The 16,248-nt window shown below is 41.3% G+C and overlaps 1 protein-coding gene across 2 annotated transcripts in view; it reads right to left on the bottom strand.

Annotated features, from left to right (window-relative positions):
• The window catches only part of LOC122062971 (prolyl 4-hydroxylase 1-like), a 107,627-nt gene that overhangs the window by 32,872 nt on the left and 58,507 nt on the right, over positions 1 to 16,248 (bottom strand). The window lies entirely within an intron of this gene.

Consider the following 16,248-nt stretch of genomic DNA (forward strand, 5'->3'; position numbering starts at 1 on the left):
GCATCACCGATAGAAAAAGGGGGGGAAGGCCAACACTGTCAAGAGGGCTGGAAGGAGATCAACCTGAAGGTTCTAGGAGTTGATGATGATAGAGTTTTTTGGGGAGATAGGGACATCCGGGGATGGCGGTTGAGAAGCGCTTGCGCTTTGGAAGTAACATCAAAGTAGATAGCTTTCCAAATCTGGTCCTGAGAACTGGATTTGGGGGTTCATTTACGGATGCTATGTTCCATCCAAAGATGGTTGATAGTAGCACAAAAATCCAATTTTCCACTCGTGTCACAAATGGAGGAACTCGAGAAAGTCAAATCCACCCATAGTTGTCATGGCGCCAAGGCGAACCAAGGCGGTGGAGGGTTGTCTAAGCGCTTAGGCGAGAAGGCGCCCGCCTCAAGGCGAACAAGTGTTATTTTTTATTTTTTCAATTTTCTAACATTATTTAGTAAGTTATATATACCTTGTATCATAAAAAATCAAGATTAAGCCACATCAAGTCATTAAAAATCAACATTTAGCCACATCAAATCATAAAAAATTAACATGAAGTCATATTAAGTTATAAAAAATCAACATTTAGAAAAATGCTCTAATTCTATAATAAGTTTGACTGGTCAAATGATTTTCTTTTTACATGAGACTTTTTGTATTAGTTCTAATATAAAACCAGCTTTCTAACAAGTCTAAGATTACTTAAATCTGAGTTGCAATGAAAAAGTAATGCTTCAGTCAAACTTATTTTTAAGTGCGCGAATACTGTTACAATCGCCTGAATGAAAATAATTTTATGAATATCAAAACAAAATATTTTTTTACCGGACTTTTGGTTTTTAGCAATGTTTTAACATGATAGAATTTATAAAATTTTCATAATTGAGAAAAGCCCTAGCATTTAAAAGTTGAAAATCGTCCATATAACCAAAATCCAGTTTTTGTTCTTGGACTGGGGGGTTGACTTTTTATTCTTTTGGAATTTGATTTTTAAACTATTTTTATTGGATTCAAATAGGGGGTATTTGCTTATTTATGAATAATATCTTAAGTAAATGAAATAAAAAATATTAAAAACATTTACTTGAGTGATATTTGGCATAAATAAGTGCCGAAACAGAAGGCAACATGCAGTGCAACAAGGCGGCTGTCGCCTAGGCCCCAGGAAAACCGCCTGGAGGCGACGCCTTGACAACTATGAATCCACCTAAACCCATTCTCGACCAAGGGAGAGAATAGTCCTGCGGAAAGGCCAAACTTTGGATAGGACATTCTTCCAGATAAGGGAGGAGAATGGGCAAGAGAAGAAGAGATGAGGGATATCCTCAGTATCTGAAGGAAAAAGACAACAAGAAGGATTGAGTGGGATGAGACGATGGATGAGGAAGGATTAAGTGGGAAGACAATTGGACATGCATCGCCATAAGGTGAAGCTATGCCTGAGAATATGCCCTTTGAACCAAACCAACTTATGCCAAGGGACAAGAGGGGAGGGATTGTGAATATGGGTCCAAGCTGAGGCAGAGGAGAAAATCCCATTGGAGGAGGGGAGCCAGATGCATTTCCCATTGGGAGGGTTAGAGGAGGGGGACCACCCATTGGGAGAAAGGATATCAGAGACTAGCATTTGCAGGGAGATCCGAAGAGTAAGAATTTGAGATTGAATACCCAAAGGGTGCCAAGGGTCCTTCCATAGGGTAGTAGATTGGCCATTTCCTATGGAGAGAAATGGTAGCAAGGGCTATGGGTCTGTACTCAAGAATCTTTCACCAGATCCAGGATGGGTCCGAGGTAGATGGGGCTGTCCAAAGGGAGTGGTTTAAGCAGGCCAGATGGGGTCCAGTCAACCCAAATACTTTTGCGCTTGGACACAATTTTTCAGATAAGCTTGAGGATACCTACTGAATTGGCATCTTGGATTCTCCTAATCCCTAGCCCACCTTCAGATTTGGGAAGGCAAACCTTCTTCCAACTGAGGGGCCTAAGGAATTTGGAAGTATTAGAGCCTTTCTAGAGGAGAGAACACAAGAGACCCTCATAAGACATGATCACTGAAGCAGGAAGGACAAAGGTACCGGACCGATACATATACATGGACTGGAGGACCGATTGGATCAAGGTAAGGAGGTTGGCATAAGAAAGGAGTTTGCCCTTCTAGAGCTGGAGCTTCTTCCTGAGGAGATCAAGAAAGGGAGTATAGTGGTGAGCAGTGAGCCTAGAGGTGATAAAAGGGAGACTTAGATATTTGATAGGCAAGCAGCCTAAAGGGATACCCGAGATACCACAAGGGAATTGATAGTCTCAGGAGAGACACCAGAAAAAAAGATATTGGATTTGAGGAGATTGATTTTGAGGCCCAAAAGAGTCTCAAAGGAGTGGAGGGCGGACATAATGGTAGTGATGGAGAGGGTATCCGCCTTAGAGAAGATCATAATATCATCCGTAAATGCCAAGTGAGAGAGGAGGTTTACATTTGGGAATGGGGGAGATGAGATGGATGTCAGTGGAAGATTGAATAGAACGAGAAAGGACTTCAAGAGAAAGGCAAAAAAGAGGGCATCCTTGATGGATCACTCTCCCAGAAGGGAAGCAGCCAGCTGGACTACCATTCACAAGGACAGAGAATTTTGGGGAGGATATGCAAACACGAATCTAGTGGACAAAAGAGGGGAGGAAAGCCATCTGGAGCAGCACATTGGCAATGAAGTCCCAGCTAATGGTATCAAACGCTTTAAGAATGTCAATTTTGAGAAGCGCAACAGGAGAGTGGGACTTGCGATCAAAGCCGCGAACAATCTCACGGCAGAGGATGATGTTGTCCATAATGCTCCTCCCCGCTATGAAGGCAGATTGGTTGGGACTAACAAAAAAATCAATAAGTTTTTGGATCCTATTTGCTATGATTTTTGCAATGAATTTATAAAGAAGATTACAAAGAGAGATGGGTCTGAAGTCATTCATTGCAACTACACCTTCCTTCTTGGGGATGAGGTAGAGGAAGGTGTGGTTAATCCCAGCAATTTGGTTTGGGTTGTAGAAGAAGCTATGAATCACCAAGATGAGATCATTCTGGATGGTGCTCCAACAGGCAGAGAACAAGCCCATGTTGAAACCATTAGGGTCCAGGGATTTATTGGCTTTATGAGAAAGGATGGCCGAGAGAATTTCCTCCTCACTGGGGATAGATTGGCGGAAGGGGATAAGGTTAACCGGAATAAATTTATTGAGAAGATTGGGGGGATGGTGGGTGGAGGAATGGATACAAGATTGAAATGAGAGACAACTTCGGCCTTAATGAGATCAGGAGAATATAGCTCAATCCCAGAAGAAGAAATAAGCATAGAAATAGTATTAGCATTGTTCCTAACTTTGAGAGACTGATGAAAGTAGGCCAAGATGGAGTCCCCCAGGTCAAGCCATTTGATGCGGGCTTTTTGGCAAAGAAAGGATTCTTTTTGATCCAGGAGCAAAGACAAGTCAGAGGTAGCAAATTTTTCATCCTCGGCCAAGACAGGGTTGAGAAGATCCAGTTGGAGTCTAGATTGGATGAAGTGAAGCTTGTCTCTACTTTCGGAGACCCTGGAGGATATGTTCCCAAAGGTGGAGGAGTTCAAAAGTTTGGGGGTGGCTTTAACATTCTTTAGCTTTCTAGCAAAAGCCAGGAGAGGGGATAGGGAACGGGGGGTGGGGGTATTCCATGCATTAAGGATTAAGGCATCGAAACTAGGATGGGAAGTCCAAATGTCAAAGAATTTAAAAGGCTTGGGATCAAAAGATCTGAAGGGGAGAATAGGAATAGAAATGGATTAATGATCAGAAATACCAGGGTGACCAAAACAGTTGTGAGAAGAAGGAAAGGAATCAAGCTTTCATTAACAAGAACCATGTCAAGCTTGTAGGCCACCCGGTGAACCCCAAATCTTCTATTATGCCAAGTTACTTCGACTTCTGACCAACGATGGTTAGTCAAGTTGAGATCATCAATGCAATCATTAAAAGAACCAACAACCTGAAGATATATGGGGTTTCCTCCAAATTTTCATGGCTGAAGTGAATTACATTAAAGTCTCTGACAATACCCCAAGGGATGGAGCTACAAGAGGGAGCTAGGGAAAGGAGGTCAGCCCACAAAGGAAGTCTGAGGGGAGGCCTATTGTGGGCATTGACAACAGAGAGAAAATAGATGAAGCGACCAGAGTGGTGGGAGATGGAGATGTGCATGACTTGCGCAGAGGCAAAGAGACAAGTGATGGATAAGGAGGGGTCCCAAAGGATCCAAATTCTACCATTCGGGCTGTGAATATAATTAGACTCAAAAGACCAGTGGGGGCAATAGAAGAGGCAATCCGAAGGGTATTGTCCTCTTGAACGAGTTTCAAGAAGACAACAAAGATTGGACTTGGAGGAGCGGATTAGGGATCTAATTTTAACTTGTTCTAACGAGGAATTGAGACCTCGGACATTCCATATTGTCCAAGGAATCATTGAGAACTAGGGTTGGGGGCAGCAGACGCTTGGAGGAACCACGGGGAGTTTTAGGAATCGGGGGGCAGGGTTGGGGGATGTCTACGATTGTATCCAATAACATGGGAGGCAATGGAGGAAAGAAAATTAGATGATGACTTAGAGGATGGGGGCTTTTTCTTATGTTTCTTGGAGGTGGAAATGGCGGGGATAGAGCTGTTACTGATAACCTGGGTAGTGGGCAAAATGGAACCATCAGGGATCTCAGCCAAAGTATCAGATAGGGTTGCAAGCCTTGGAACGCTATCAATCAAGGTTCCAGTACAATAAGGATCGTCTTCAGCAGCAAGAGTATCAGAGACAGCAGTCTTGCATTGATCGGAGACGTCTTCAAGAGACTGTCGTAGAGGATGATAGGAATTCAGTTCCTTACAGGGAGCTATATTGCAGAGGGCAGGGGAATGTTCCCGTGTGGATGTAGTGGCAGGGAGGACATCCAGAATGTCACAAGGAGAATCACCACTATCAGAGGACAAAATACCAGAACCAAGTTCTTCTTTACTGATAGAAATTAACGGAAGACCTTCCACAGTCGGCGGGGGGCAGAATTACAATTCGTGGAGATGTAGGGCGCTTCCGAGGCTTGAGGAGCACAACTGATGGGAAGAGGCGAGGAGACAGGGAGTAGCGGGGAGATAATCGATTTTGACGGAGCCACAGCAGAGGAGGCCGCCCACGAATAGGGAGCAGGAGAGCTCTAAAGGGTAACAATAATGCAGTTAGAAGTTGCACCAGGAGGAGAAGCAGCGTCAGGAGAGGCGATGGCAACGTCGGGCATAGGAGAGGAGAGAGTCAAGTGAGTCGGGTTAGAGAGAGGAGGGTGAGGCGGGTCAGGTTGGAGGATAGAGGTGGCAGGTTGTTTAAACAAATGGGTCGGGTTGTACAGGTTACCAGGGAAAAGGGGGTGGTCGAGCAGGTACATGGAGAATTTCTTTAGGAGGTTGGAATCGGTTTAAGGGAATGAATGGCAGTTCGGAGATGGGTTGGTTTTCCTGGGTTGGTTTAGGAGAGGTCTGGTTTAGCTAGTATAAAAGAAGTTAGTTTAAAAAGGATGGATTGGGGTTAGGGTTTGTAAGAGGAGAAGAGGGGACTGGCAGAGGAAGCAGAGGTGGAAGCGGAGATTATGGTAGGAAGGTTCGAAGGGTTCTGAAGAAGCGCCTATCCAGCCTGGTTGTCCAGAGGAAGAGAACCTGAAATGGGAAGTACTATCTGAGTATACTCAGCAAACGATAATGGCAGCACACAATTTGGTGTAACTTCAGAGACTGAGTCATGCTCATCAATCAACTCGAGGATCGAGAACTGGTTTTGACCATCGGGTAAAGTCATCTCCACCAGACCAGAGGTCAGAGGATTTTGAATCTTCGCCAGAATATGGCCTGTAGCGAGACCAAGGTTCTGAGACTATTTTTTTTACTTTTCCAACTTCTTTTAGAGAGCTGATAGTGAAAAGCTTTGTCTTGATGGGACTCACAACCAGGATCAGACGAGGAGGAATTCCGGTGATTGCTTGGAGGAGGCTGACTCACAACAACTATGAATTTGTTGTAGAGAGATGTTCATATGGCCAAAACACTTGCAGAGGGAACAAGTAGAGGGGATCCAGTTGTAGTCAACTGATTAGTTGAACGAGTGACCCTCTCCATCAATGATTGTGACCGACAAAGGGAGGGCATCACCAGCTTGTACTTCAATACAGACCCTTGAAACGACAGCCGATCCATAGCTTTGGTTCTTTTGTTTGAGTACAGCGGGCTTACCTATAAGCAAGCTTACAATACTTAATCCCTTGACGCACTAAAAGTGAAGAGGCAGATTTGGAAACGTAACCCACAAAGGTATAAATGAAGGTTCGGATCTGTTGAAGGTTGTGAATTCATCCCAGTTTCTTAGAAAGATTGGTTTTTTCCCTACATACCATGGACAACCATCAATTGCTGTAGCCTTATCAGCTACAGAGTCAAATTTGAAGATGAATGTATCATTATCGAGCATGAACGTTGAAAGAGAGTAGATTGGCTTCCATTGATTAGAGAGAGAAGACTTCACAATGGAGAAAGGGCAGACGGCTGCCCAAGAAGTTACCCACAATACAGTTCTTCCATTTCAGTATCTCAGGTTCCAGAAGCCCAGGCGGGCAGAGGCCAATAGGGGTAGAGTTTAAGGGTAGCCAGGGGGTGATAGTAAGGAGTATGGCCAGCGGAAGGGGGGAAAGAGGAGGGGGAGATTGCAGGGGAGAGGGAGTTGTGACAACAGAGGACCAAGTTCTCAGTTCAGGGGACGGTTGTTCAGGAGGCAGGGGGAGGAGGAAGAGGATGAAGGAAGGTTTAGGCTTGGCTAGAGAGAGACAAGGGAGGTAAGGGGGGTATCAGCAGAGTTAGGAAGGTCGCCGGCGGCCAAGGAGAGGAGGAGGGCATAGGCGGATTCAGAATCTGATTGGGTCTTGTTTTAAATTAGGCTAAAACACTAATCTATGAGCCACTACTCCTATCAACTAAACATCTTTTCATTAATTAATTCTAACTAATTGAATTACTAACCACACTTTACCTAAAGTCAAATCCAGCCCATGGCCACCACCACTTTTTCTAACCACTCACTCTGAGCAAACCACCAACAATTTTTACATTCAAATTGTCTCCAACGTTGGGTTACAACTTGTATTCAAAAGGAAAATAAAAGACGACTCCTCTAACTCTAAAACCAAAAATGGTATCTATCTCCTACCTTACAAACAAAAGACATAAAATTATATAAAACTACTTCCAGCCCTTGTTGGACCAAAATCTTGGGTTGGACAATTCTCTCTGGCTGTAGGTTTCTAAAGCCAATCATACTGGTCCAACTAGTCAATTATTACTGCATCAAAGCTCTCCTCCTTTAGAAAGGACTCTGTCGAGTTCAGAAAAGGACCAAGGAGGCCATCGACATCAACACGTTGGAGTAGGAACAATCCCGCTACCTTCTTAACCTTAATGTCAAGCAGATCTTTAGTGAGAAGAAACTTCATGGCTTTTTTCCATGCTTGAAAGAGTAGATATTCACATACTCATAATGTCGTACCTTCTTATCAAACAACCACGATCGACCAAGAAGTATATGATACACCTTCAAAGGGAGGATGTTGCATTGTATTATATCCATAAATCCACCAATAGAGTATGAGAGCAAACACATCAGTAAGGTTGACATTAGTGTTGTTCACCCATACAACCTTATACGGATTTGGATGTGTTTGTGTCTGTGTCTGTAATCCCAACTTATGGACAACGTCCTCAGAAACAACATTCGTGCAACTGCCTCCATTGATGACTACATAATTGGTCATTACACTTCACGAGTCTGGAAAATACTATTGTGCTGCCAATCTTCATCCATAGTGACATTGTCGTTGAATTCACCTGGCGCACGCACTGCTTCTAAATCAACTATCTCAAAATAGAGGTGCGTGTTTTAAACATAAGGTATAAGAGAATCCTTATCAATATAAGGCACCAAATGGTCAAGACATTATGCACTAACATAGTTGTCTCCTTTGCATGTGAAACACTAGATGGCAACCTTTGGCATTGCAAAAAGTCTATCAGAACAACACTGAGGTGGACAATATGATCAGCTAGGTCATGACGATGCCATAAATGAATCACTAACATGTGATCTGCTGAATGAATCACTAACATGTGGTTCGCTTCAGATTTTCCTCTAATTGATATGCCACCTATTATGCCAAAGATGAATCACTAACAGGTGGTTCACTTCAGATTTCCCTCTACTTGATATGCCACCTGTTGCCCGTACCATGTGTTGCGTCCTCCATTTTAGGTAATCGATGGCATGCAAGTGCAGCAGTGATCTAAGGGTGCAACCATTGCAGAACTACGCCACCAATACCTCTTCATCGCACTCAAACAGATCGAGTGGAGAAATAGTAGAATCTGACAACAAATTCTTCAATTGTCTGGTTTCCTGTTTCAACCGTGCAAACCTGAGGTGCATAGTAATAGGAAAAAATCTCAGCTTCATAGCTTCATTCATCCCACCCAAGTAGTGATTAACCCAATGCCTAGGGTTCTATTATGTTGTTGCTTGATCCACCAAACTGGAGCCGCGCCTTTCATCTTAGCCTCCGCAAATAACTTATTCTTACATCAGCCAACCCATACCAGTTGAAAAAAGTCTCTAAACTATGAATTCAGTGAAGTTACTATTTTGGGTTGTTATCCCCATAAAAATCGAGGACATCCAGTTTTACTACTCTTTTAGCTCTATAATCATCATATTGTTGGTGTATGATGTCTTGTATTCCATCGCAGTTTAATCCAAAGAGTACTGGTGCAAGCCCCCTAACAGAACGGCATCCCTCTGTTATAATTTTTTATTTCAGGGAAATTTTGTACTTTCCAGTATTAGGGTTTTCCACTATATATTTGTAGCTAGATTTACTTTCTCTGTAAGCAATTCTAAGAGGTGAGGACGAGCGCTGTAACCCTATTCTCAATTGATAGTGAAACAGAATCTCATCTCATCGAGGAGGTAGGCAATCTTGCCGAACCTCGTAAACCTCTGTGCATTGTTTGTTCTTGTTTTTCTATTACCTTCTACATCGCTTTTAGGGTTACATTTCTACAAACTGGTATTAGAGCTCAAGGATTTTGTTTCTAGGGTTTGCTATCACGATGGCCGGGAAGGGATCGAATGTTAAATATGGCATCAAGCAGTTTAATAGGAAGAACAACTTCACCCTTTGGTGTTGAAAGATGAAGGGTCTTTTGATACAACAGGGTTTGGCAAGAACATTGTTGGGAAGTTGAAAAACTTACAAAAGTTATTGATGAAGATTGGGAAGAAATGGAGGAAAAAGCAATAAGCACTATCCGATTGAATCTTTCCGATAATGCCCTACAGTATGTTGTGGATCTTGAATCTACACCGGAGTTATGGGCGAAACTTGAAAGCATCTACATGACAAAATCCTTAACAAGTTGTTCGTGAAGAAACAATTATATTCTCTACAGATGGAGGGAAGGTACGGATCTATTAGAACATCTTAACACATTCAATCAGATCGTAAGCAAACTTATAGACCTGGAGGTTAAGATCGAGGATGAAGGCATAGCCTTACTATTGCATCGTCACTCCCAGAATCGTATGATCACCTGGTAACAGCTCTCTTATACGGGAAGGAGACCTTAAGACGGATAAAGTCGAGGCTGCCCTCATGTCCAATGATATAAGGAAGAAGGCCAGCGGTATGAAATCTTAAAAAGGTCGTTTTGGAGGTGATAAAGAGCATGAAAGAGGGAGATCAAATCCGAAGGGATCTGGGAAGAGTCGATCGAAATCAAAAGGGGTAAAGACAAAGTTCTCTTGTTACTATTTAAGAAGGAAGGCCATCTGAAGAGAAAGTGCTAGAAGAGGAAGGCGGACTTGAAGAAGAAAGGTGTAGATCAGGCATTTAAGGAAGTTAACATGGCTGATAGTTCAGATGGAGATGATGGAGAGATACTCTCTATATCACCAGGTAAGAATCAACCTTCTGATTCTTGGATTTTAGATTCTCAATGTTCATATCACATGTGTCCACACAAGGATTGGTTTGATACATATCAACCATATAATGGCGGGTCTGTCCTAATAGGGAATGATGCTGTGTGCAAGAACTTTAGCAGATGTGAGATATGTACCAGAACTAAGGTAAAACTTAGTATCATTGGGGGGCACTTAACTCAAATGACTGTAAGTACATAGGAGAAGGTGTAGTTCTCAAAGTTAGTAAGGGTGTTATGATTGTCATGAAGGGACAGCTAATAGGAAACCTATATAGACTCATATGAAGCACTATTACAGGTGGAGCATCTGTGACTACAGATGCAGGATCTGATAAAGATGATACTCATCTATGGTAATATGTGGCTAGGGCATATGGGAGAAAAAGGATTGATGGAGCTTTACAAAAGGAAACTATTGAAGGGGTGAAAACTAGCAGACTGAACTTCCGCAAGTATTGTGTTTAGCAAACAGTGTAAGGTTAGTTTCAAAATTGCAAAAGATAAGAGTAAGGAGGTGCTTGATTATGTACACAGCGATGTATGGGGTCCCTCAACGACCAAATCTAAAGGTGGGATGGAATACTTCGTGATCTTCGTTGATAATTACTCAAGGAAAGTCTAGATCTGCTTCATGAAGCATAAAAGTAACGTGTTCAATAAATTTAAAGAGTGTAGGCTGAGGTAGAAAGGAAGACAAGAAAGAAAATTAAGTACTTAATAATAGATAATGGTGAGGAGTAAAGGTACAAGATGTTTCTAGCATTGTGCAAAGCTGAAGGGATTACACATTACTTCAAGGTTGCAAAGATGCCACAACAAAATGGTGTAGCTGAAAGAATGAACAGGGCACTTCTACAAAGAGCTCAGAGTATGAGGTTGATTGCATGGTTGAGCAAGAGATTTTGGGTAGTAGTGAATATGGCATGTTTCCTCATCAATAGGTCTCCATTAAAGACGAGATTATCTGTAAACTTCCCGAAGAGGTATGGACAGAAAAACTAGTAGATTATTTTATTCTAAAAGTATGTGGTTGTCCAGCTTATGCTCATATAGAGAGTAAACGTTACAAGTTAGACTCAAAGTCTAAGCTTTGTCTTTTTTGGTTTTGAGAAAGGCGTAAAGGGATTCAGGTTGTGAGATCCAAGTTCATAGAAGGTTGTGGTTAGTAGGGATGTTGTGTTTAATGAGTCTCACATGGTGAAGTCAAACTGTAGTTCACAAGAAGTTGATGAAAATAATTAAGGCTCTACTATGTAGGTGGAGTTAGGTGAGTCAGAAACAATAAGAGAGAATGAGTCATCTAGTTACTTACCAAGATAACAGGAAACAATAGAAGTTCCTTATACCGTGGCAAAGGATAAAGGGGAACGTACTCACAAAGTACCTGTGAGATACGGGTTTGAGGAAATGGTTACCTATGCCCTCATTGTAGGTACAGGTGATCCATCTTCCTACCAGGATGCTTTGAGTGATGCATAACGTGATAAATGGATGACAACTATGATGGAGTAAATAGAGTCTCTATAAAAGAACAAGACTTAGGAGATTGTGGAAAAACCCAAAGGAAGAAAAATCATTTGGTGTAAATGGGTTTTTCGTAAGAAAGACGTAGCATCTGAGGAGCAAGAAAGGTATAAGGCCAGACTTGTAGTTAAAGGCTATGCACAGAAGGAGGGGGTAGACTATAATGAAATATTCTCTCCGGTGGTGAAGCACACTTTGATTTGGGTACTACTTGCTTTGGTAGCTATGTAGATTTGGAGCTTGAACAGCTTGATGTGAAGACGACGTTTCTTCATGGTGACTTGGAGGAACAGATTTACATGGAGCAGCCTGAAGGTCTTAAGGTATAGAGAGGAAGATCATGTTTATCTGCTTAAGAGGTCGATTTATGGTCTTAAGCAATCTCCTAGATAGTGGTACAAGCGCTTTGATTCCTATATGGTGAAGATTGGCTACACAAGAAGTAAGTATGATTGTTATGTTTATTATGAAGTGTCAAGTGATAATTCTATTATTTTTTTGATGTTTTATGTTGATGACATGCTCATTCCTGCAAAGAATAAGCATGATATAGTCTCTTTGAAGCCTTCGTTGAGTGTTGAATTTGAGATGAAGGATCTTGATGTTGCGAAGATCCTTAGCATGGAAATCCTTAGAGATAGAACTGCAGGTAAACTCTGGGTAACTCAGAAGAGGTATGTTGAAAAGGTGTTGGAGCGTTTTAACATGGAAAAGGCTAAGCTGGTTAGCACTCATTTAGCCACTTCAAGTTATCTGAAAGGCAATACCCTACAACACATGAGGAGGTGGAGCAGATGTCTTAGGTCCCCTATGCTAGGGCAGTTGGGAGTCTCATGTATGCTATGGTTTGTAGCAGGCCAGATTTGTCTCATGCAGTCAGTGTTATTAGTAGATACATGAGTAATCCAAGGAATGAGCATTGAAATGCAATTAAGTGAATGTTTAGATATTTGAGCAAAACTAAAGATATAGGTGTTATGTTTAGTGGTAAGGGAAGTTCCACAAAATTGGCAAGTTATGTTGATTCCAAAAATGCCGGTGATTTAGACAGGCGAAGGTCTACTACAAGGTATGTATTTACATTGGTTAGTGGACCTATATCATGGAGGGCGAGGCTTCAGTCCACAGTTGCATTTCCCACTACAGAGGCAGGGTACATGGCAACAGTTGAGACTGCCAAGGAAGGAGTCTAATTGGTTGGATTGGTTCGTGAGTTGAGGCTGAAACAAGAAGGTACAGTGTTACATTGTGACACTCAGAGTGTCATACATCTTGCAAAGAATCAGGTATTTCATGCAAGGACAAAGCATATTGATGTGAGGTTTCACAAGATCAGGGAGCTCGTGTTAGAAGGTAGTATCCAGTTGAGAAAAATTTATATAGATCACAATATTGCAAATATGCTTACCAAGCCAGTCACTACAAAGAAGTTCAAGTCATATTTGGACTTGGTTAATATTACTCAATGTTGAAGATGAGGGACGCACCATATAGGTGCGGGTTTGTACCTCTGATGAGGTATAGGGATGAAGACGTCTACAAGTTATCTTTACAGGAGGCTCGATAGAATTCAAGCCAAGGTGGAGATTGTTGGTGTACGACATCTTGTATTCCGTCCCTGTTTAATCCAGGGAGTATTAGTGCAGGCCCCCTAGACGTAGTTTTGTACTTTCTAATATTAAGGTTTTTTGATATATTTGTAGCGAGATTTACTTTCTTTATAAGCAATTTTGATAGGTGTAAGGATGAGCATTTTAACGCTATTCTCCATTAATAGTGAAGCAAAATCTCATCTCACCGAGGACCATAGTTGTCAAGGCGTCGCCTAGGCGTCTAGGCGGTTTGCCTGGGGCCTATGCGATAGTCGCCTTATTGCATTGCATACCGCCTTGTGTTTTGGCACTTATTTATGCCAAATATCATTTAAGTAAATGTTTTTCATTTACTTAAGATATTATTCATAAATAAGCAAATATCCCCTATTTGAATCCAATAAAAATAGTTTAAAAATCAAATTCCAAAAGGATAAAAAGTCAACCCCCCAGTCCAAGAAGAAAAACTGGATTTGGGTTATAGGGGCGATTTTCAACTTTTAAATGTTGGAGTTTTTCTCAATTATGAAAATTTTATAAATTCTATCATGTTAAAACATTGCTAGAAACCAAAAGTCCGGTAAAATAATTTTTTGTTTTGATATCCATAAAATTATTTTCATTCAGGCGATTTTAACAGCATTCGCGCACTTAAAAATAAGTTTGACCGGAGTATAACTTTGTCATTACAACTTAGATTTAAGTAATCTTAGACTTGTTGGAAAGTTGATTTTATATTATAACTGATACAAAAAGTCTCATGTAAAAATAATATCATTTGACCAGTCAAACTTGTCATAGAACCAGAGTATTTCTCTAAATTTTGATTTTTTATAACTTAATATGACTTAATGTTAATTTTTTATGATTTAATATGGCTAAATGTTGATTTTTAATGACTTGATGTTGCTTAATCTTGATTTTTTATGATACAAGGTATATATAGCTTACTAAATAATGTTAGAAAATAGGAAAAATAAAAAATAACAATTGGTCGCCTTGTTCACCTCAAGGCGTGGGCCTTCTCGCCTAAGCGCTAGACAACCCTCCACCGCCTTGGTTCGCCTTGTCACCGTGACAACTATGCCGAGGACGTAGGCAATCTTGCCGAACCTCGTAAACATGTGTGCATTGTTTATTCTTTTCCATTATCTGCATCACTTTTAGGGTTACGTTTCTACACATCAGCCAACTCCATATGGTGGTGGTGTTGGCAGTGGTGGTGTATGATGTGGCGCTGGTGTATGAGGTGGTGATGGTGGCAGTGGTGTATTGTGAGATGAATCCCGTAGAATGAAATTGGAAGAATCCTCAAATTGCATAGGACTCTTTCCTTTATTTGAAATCATCAATAGATCAATAGAATCTTGCATAGATTCCATCATTGTCTATGGAATTGACAGCAGTGGTGAGGGTATCAATTTTGCATCAGTCTCACCCTTAAAGGAGTTAAGCTATTGGAGAACCTCACTATTAGCTACCATTGTGAAGATAAGCAAGAGAATACTCAAAGGATAATTTAAAACACTAAATAAATGGAAGTTTAAATGAGGCTAGAAGAACTATAATTATATTGAACCTCCTCTATTAGAGTGGAAAAAATGTAATATTGGAAATGCAAGTATAATCCCACAAAAGTATATCACGTATGGGGGGAGGGGTAAACTTGGAAGCAAGTTTAAAAAGGGGGCAAACTAAGATAAGAATAGAGGGGAGGGGTAATTTTAGAAAAAGAGAAAAATTAAGACAAGTACTAAGACATAAGGGAGGGGGTAATAATGGAAAAGGAGGGGGATAAAAGGGGGACTTATCTCCTAGTGAAGTCGCCCTCAACCTATAGAGGGAGAGAATAACTGAGGCAGCAGTGTTCAAGCTCAACAAAGATTCCACCCATGACATGGAAGATGGAAGATGGAAGATGGAAGATGGAAGATGAAAGATGGAACCAAGCCGGAGCATAGGGAACCAAAGACATTGGTGGAAGATAGTACACCTAATCGATTCTCATCTTTAAAACTCTTCTCTCCTCCCTTGTCTCTCGCTCTCTCTCTCTTCTCTTTTTTTTTTTCTTTTGGCTGGCGGAACTCTAGAGCAGGGAGGGGGGTTTGACCTAAGAAAGGGAGGGTGTCAGGGTATTCCGTGGAAAATCAGCAGGAGGGCAACTGTAGGAGTCGAAGGGGGAGGGTTGGATTTTCAGTGGGATCAATGTCATAGGGGAGGGTTACTGCTGGAGATTTTTTCCCCTCATGGACAGAACCCTATAAGGGTTTCCTATAGAAACAAAATCAAGGGAATTTTTACCAATGGAATGGAGGGGATGGGTGGGATGGGGTTAGGGTTTACTGTTAAACAGAGGAAGAGGGCCCAACGAAGGGTACTATTGGTCTTAGAAGAACAATGAAGTCAGAAAATTTAGGAACAAGGAAGGAGATGGATCCTTCGGCTTTGACATATTAATGGAGGCTCAATTAGGAGAAGGGAAGAATATGAGAAAGTACTTAGAGAAGGGGGGGTGGAGGGGGAGAAGCACAAGCAAACAACCAAAAATTTCTATATTCAAATCACCGTCTCCTACGTTAGGTTACAACTTGTATTTAAAAGGAAAATAAAAGGCACGAGTTACTGAAACTTGTATCTATCTCCTACACTGCAATCAAAAGACAAAAAATTAAACTAAACTACTTCTAACCCTTGTTCGATCAAAAGCCCAGGTTGGACCTGTTCTTTCTGGCTTCGAGTTTTCAAAGTCGGTCATGCTGGTCCAACCAATCAAGTGCTATTGCATCATATGTAGTAATCGATAGAACAAGAAAACTTTCAACAGCAAAGCAAATCCACAAGAGGCAACTGTGGCATGTGAAATCATTGAAATGCTATTTTTACATGGGATGAAATGAAACCAAAGCAGGGAGGAGATAGTGAAGCATTTCCTCATTCAACATGCTTTAGAGTTTAGACCTTGTAAATTAAATTCCTATCAAAACTAGTGAAATGAGATTATAGAGCACTCTAAATAATTCTTTAGACTGGCAGTACACATACAACTGTCACAAGCAGATGAGAATTAGTTA

This window comes from Macadamia integrifolia, unplaced genomic scaffold (genome assembly GCF_013358625.1).
Source record: "Macadamia integrifolia cultivar HAES 741 unplaced genomic scaffold, SCU_Mint_v3 scaffold1150, whole genome shotgun sequence".
Taxonomy (NCBI): domain Eukaryota; kingdom Viridiplantae; phylum Streptophyta; class Magnoliopsida; order Proteales; family Proteaceae; genus Macadamia; species Macadamia integrifolia.